This window comes from Durio zibethinus, chromosome 4 (assembly GCF_047325235.1).
Source record: "Durio zibethinus cultivar Kanyao isolate XHJ-2024 chromosome 4, ASM4732523v1, whole genome shotgun sequence".
In the NCBI taxonomy this organism is placed as follows: Eukaryota; Viridiplantae; Streptophyta; class Magnoliopsida; order Malvales; family Malvaceae; genus Durio; species Durio zibethinus.
Window position 1 is genome coordinate 31365647 of NC_143165.1, and position 6000 is coordinate 31371646.

General features: G+C 31.8%; 1 pseudogene; it reads right to left on the minus strand.

Annotated features, from left to right (window-relative positions):
* Positions 1-1246: 1246 nt before the first annotated feature.
* LOC111287775 (plastid division protein CDP1, chloroplastic-like) lies at positions 1247-2975 on the minus strand (annotated as a pseudogene).
* Positions 2976-6000: the final 3025 nt, after the last annotated feature.

Genomic DNA, 6000 nt, shown 5'->3' on the forward strand with positions numbered 1-6000 from the left:
TCAGTCAGATATTGATAAAAAAAACTTATTTTAAGTAAAATAAATTAAAAGATATTTAATCATTAAACATTATTGTAGATCAAAATATGTTACAAGAAGCAGTTTATTAATTATTCTTTAAAAAGTGACAATTTTGTGAATACAATTAAATTGAGTGAAATAGAAAAAATAAACTGCATAAAGCTCTTTGCAAAAACTTAAAAAGAAAAACAGCTCTGTATCTCCAAAATTTCACCTCTTAAATCTATTGTATAAAATATGATCTTCTTAAATTTTTTATTAGTCATTAATCATTTCTAGGCAATAATGTGTTTCTTTGAAAATATTTATCTATGAATTTGCAGAAATATATTCAATTAGACATACTACGTAAAGGCTAAAAAAAATCAAATTAACAATATGCATACAATTTACAAGGGCAAAAAGAATCAATCAAATACATATAAAGCACTCCATGCTAAGAAAATGTTTAAAGTAAGACCAACACATAGAATAAAAAACATAAAACATTGACTAACAAACTCGTAAATTGAAATATGGTTAGTACTACCAAAAAGCAAAATAAAAATAAAGATAGGAGTATATGTCGATAAAGATGGTAAGTAAGATGAGAAAAAATATTAATGGTACAACATCCAGCCCTGCCTTGGAGATTTGCATCTGCAAAGGTCCAAGACTAGTAGCTAAGATAACAGAAGATTAGAGGTCAACTGATCGTGGCTTGTTACATATTTTCCAGAATGCTATGTCATGATGGCATTTCAATGTCACCTTCACAGAATTTCCACGATCCATCATCTAGCCTTCTAAGAATATAGCGGATTTTATAAGTGCTGCAACCAAAGGAGTAAACAATTTAGTCCAAAGATTGCTAGAACAGTTTCGAATTTAGGTTTTCAGGACAATTTTAAGTAACATATAACATGCAGAAAATGCAAGATAATAGAGGAATATAGCTAGTTGTCACACAGATTTAACTGGAGCCACGATATAATGTTAATGCATGGCAACATACATGTAGAAATTTTCCCTCAGCATACTTTCAATGTTGTATAAATGATAATCTAACACATAGCAGCATTTATGATCTGAGTTCCAAAAATGCAGTAAGCCTAGGTTGGTTTGTTCACTTGTAGTAATTAGGATTCTTTGGCTGAGATTCATCAACAAGCTCCGCTGCTTCCTCTAGGAGAGCCTCAATTTCAGCCGTCTCCCCCTTTTTTATATCCAATAGAATGTCTGCTCGCGGAATGGTCAGTTGCAACAAAACAAATCTCCCATAGCAACATCTAGCTTTTGCTGTATCAGCCAAAGCTTGCCACTGCAGACCAATTATGTGAACAAAAATAGCCCGGGTTTAGCTATGAAGTGTTATTTCCACCTCCAGGAATAGAATCTTGAAATAAACATACCAACATTTTTACACATTATGAATTCAGAGTTAGTGCCTTGCACAGGTTTAGATTTTGAATTTTAAAGAACTCCGAAATGGTTCAATCTTGATTTTGATTTGAGCTAATCTTTGTTTAGTAAGAACTCAAATATACATTTAGAGTGCATTTATTACATTTCTTTGACTTTTAAAGCTTTCAAGTTTTTTATTTTCCACATTGAACACCTAATTAAAGGTTGAAACCACCATTATATTTCACTGCATCAGGAAATGAAATCAAAGATAATTTCAATATTTCCTGGCAACTATTGAAAAAGGCAACTAAATCACCGCTAGTGTACTCTCATCAATATTAAATGTCTAAAACCCTATGTATTTCTCCAGAAGCAATATTTATATTTTCCAAATAGTACAGAGGTGGCAAAATGAGTTCTCATATTATACAAAGCACACAATCACTTATCAACAACAGACACTTCTTTTTCCCCTTCCCTCCTTTATGGGGTTCTGGTGGGTTAGGCAGGGAGACAAGGGAGGGTTAATGTATCATATATCTTATTGTTAATATAACAAAAGCATAAAATCAAATGAGACCATTCTCATTCAATAGGTTTTACCTGAATTAACATAGATTCATCAAGGGCTTCGGAGAGGCTATGAACCTGATGTTTAGGTCCCAGAGCTTCAGCTTTAATTGCTTGCCATTGCCTTACAAGAGCTTCAGCTTCTTCCACAGGCATTTGCTTCCTGTCCATTGCCATTACGGAGGTTGACAGACTAGCAGGAAGGCAGGCACTTTGTGAATTCCTAGCATCTGAAGGGTTCCTGAATTGAACCTTGCCCACTTCCAAAAGTTTCTTTATCCTACCACCAATACCATTTTTCTTGATATGAGTAAAGCCAACATTGTAAATGAATAAAGAATCTTGTTTACAGCTTAGGGAACTTGTGTTCATATGTGGTTTACTACAGGCCCATATTGACATACGCCTGACCCCACTTAATCTCATTCCTAATAGCTTAAAGCTAGTGAAAATAATGCACCCTAATACAGCAACAAAGGTTACTCTTTCAGTCACATTCCTCTGTGACAGTCAGCTTTCCCAGGCTTTATTCTGTTTACTCCAAATTTTCTTTTCAATTGAACAGACGATGCACTAGCATTGCCTCCACTGCTACTAGCATTGCTTCCGCTGCTATTCTCACTCGTTACTAAAGAGCTCTGCAAATCGGTTGGCGCTAATTGTTTAACAGCTGATGTGATATGTAGAGAAGATTTTATATGGGGAAGAGAATCCTCAAAACCTCTCCTTTCTGATGCAAGGGCATTAGACGATGATCTATGGCCTAGATTGGGCATGGTTTGAGGGGATCCTTTACTTTCTTGCTCCCAGGAGCTTTTCTTTTACTATCAAAATAGTTGGCCTGCAGACATGTACACATATTAAAACTTCCCTGTCAATCTGATAACTTAATCATTTTGCTCTTACCGAAGAGGGAGAACCATCTCCTGTATCAGGAAACAGAGAAAGCACAGCATCCTTTAGCCACATTTCCTGATCAAGTCAGCAGGCAATTTGGCATTAGAGAATGCATCCATCTTGACAATAAACAAGAAGTTCAATGAATTCAAAGGGGTTATGTGGAAGTGGAACACATTCCAACTAGCACCATTGTCATTACTATTTTCGAGTACACAACCTTACCAAACTGCTTGTCTTCAAATCATAAAATAAGAAAAACCCAATAAAAAGACAAGATGAATTAACATGGTCCATGATCGAATTTGTACACATTCAACAGTTTTAAATTCATGCTCTCTAGAAAAGCAAGAATCAAGCCCTTTTCTACCTCAGTGTTGTCAAAGGTGCAAGGTGTGGTGTAGGCACTTACTTCACCCAAGTGCAAAAGAAATCTCGCCTGAGTGAAGTAAGGAACTAATTTCTAAAAGATAATTAATATCTACAGAACAAAAATTTTTTTCTGTATAAAAATGGCCATCTTTTATCATCTCTTTTCAAATACAAAAATAATCCATTTGCTACCCTTTCGAGTTAAATGAAGTTTTTCTAAATGAACCTTCATCAAAGATCACCCTTACATTGAGGGACAAAGGTAAGAAGGGATCTATTAAAAAATAATATGCAATGAAACCCAATTTCAAGAACAAAGAAGTAATATCTTATGTTGAGGGGAAAATGTTAAATAAATTAAGTTTCAAAAGATTTTGAACTTGTATCATTGAATGTAGAAAAGAAAAATAGTGAAAAAAAGAAAAAAGAAAGAAAAAAAAGAAAGAAAAAAGAAAAAAAAAAGAAGTAAATAATATGCTGGAATGGAAATATTTGCGAAGAGATATGACAAATGTCTCCAAAAGAAACCCTTCATAAGAAATGGTTATTGGTTTGATTATCTTTAAACACATACTTAGGGCTTGTCTATCATTTTCTTTCAAAACCTTAAACCTTAGCCTATATTACAAGCTATGAAAAATCTATTTTGATCAAGTATAGATATTAAAATGAAGAGCATTTTCCTTGAAAAGTCATTATAATCGACGAAGCTTTTGCCTCCTTCACAGTATCCTATTATTATGCAAACATAGCAACCCTACAAAATGAAAACAAGTTAGAACATTCAGTTGACAAGCTTTATTATCAATGCATATGATGATGATTGAAGATTATACAGCTTTGACAGAGGAAACATATCATGAAAAATATAAAACAGGAAAGCATGAGGTAGGATAAAAATAAAAAGAAAACACTATCTTCTCACGTTTTCTACTTAAGAATCTTTGTATTCCATAATAAGAGGATTCTTCACTTAAGAATAAGCTCCATTTGCATCATTGGAACAAAAAAGCATTTTAACACTAGAACTATTTCTTAAAAAATGGATCATAATTTTGGAGTATAAAAGATGCCAATCATGGAAAAAGAGGAAAAAAAAGTCGAACAAGAATGTTTTTAGATGTACATATAATTAAGTGTCAAGTATCCAAATATTCATAAAGAACCATACCTAAATATCTACCACTATAGATGTTCTTACTTACAATATTACCTAAACTTTGGCTCTAGTACAGTACGTAGCATATATGGAACATGTCCTTGCAAAATTGCACCTAAGTTCATCACCATGAATGTTGAAATGAAGACATAAGATTTATGTTGGGAAAACATAATTCTAGTGGTAATCCTCTTACATGCTTTTTGAAAGCTTTTGCCATGACCTCCAAGAATTTGAAATAATATCCTAATAGCTAAATTCCAAACTTGTAATATAAGTTAAATTTAGCCATAATAAAGTAACTTGCATATTCCATGCCAACAAAAAATAGCTTAATTCTATATAAACTACAGCAAGGTGGTTTCAAAACATTTGAAATATAAACATACAAGGTTAAAAGAAGGTTAACTACAATTGGAATAAAAATGTCAAAGAGAATAAAACTTTTCTATCTAAAAGATCTTATCAACCACCAAAGTTAATTGGCCTCACTATAGCCTATTTCTTGAATTATTAAGTTGAAATTAACATGAACAAAACCATCAAAATACAAAACATACATATAAAAAAAAGACAATGCACATGAAGATAATGATAGATTCACAGAGTTTATAACATTAGTGGTTGCGATTGACTTTGAATCAACAAAAGCACCTCCGATAAGATTCGGAACACTTTGTATAAAATATAATTATTCAATCAATACATACATAAAAGAATTCAATAAATACCATTCCAGAAGTCTTTTTTTTATTGCAATAAATTCCATTATTTATTTTGATTTATTTTATTTTTGCATTTTATTTAAAATATTTATTTAATGAAAATTTTATAATGAAAAACAAGCAAAATACATAAAAGAAAAAAATCAAAATAATTAAAAATATTGAAAAAAAAAAAAGGCATTGGAGAGTTGGATCTTATTAATTGATGACAACAAAAAATGACAAAATAATTCAAAATCCTATTAACATCATAATTATTTAGGCATCCTAATGAAATCAATAATTGAAATCCTATTTCTTTAGGAGTAAATCACTATAAAAACAGCCCACAACTTAGTTAAATGTACACATAACAATAGTAGAGAAAAATTTTTAGCCAAAAAAATTAAGGTTATTTTTTTGGGTAATTCAATTTAACGAATTTGAAGGAGTTTGGATACTTTTAAAACATTGTTAGATAAAGGAAAAAGGTTTAGATGAAACTTAATTGGCTACTTGGGGGTTGAAAATGTAGTATAAAGGGCAAAAAAATAAAAAATTATAACCTAGATCTAAGGCGTGTTCTTGCGAATTTAGTACACTGGTGATGATAGTTTTTGGTGACTTACGATGGGTTAATAGAGGATCTTGGTTGGGTTCTAGGTTTGTAGAGGGATAAAGGAGAAAAAAATAGGAGGTGAGAGAAAGGACAATAAGAGAAAAAAATAGCATTTGCGTATTTAAACAACACCGAATGGTGCTGTATTTCTATATCATATAGTAATCTATCAAGGTACCCAACCTGTTGTTTTTATGTTCACAACCCGTTTGCATTTCAATGTGTTTAACCTTTTAAAACTTTTTTTTTTATATAACATTCATGTTTGCATT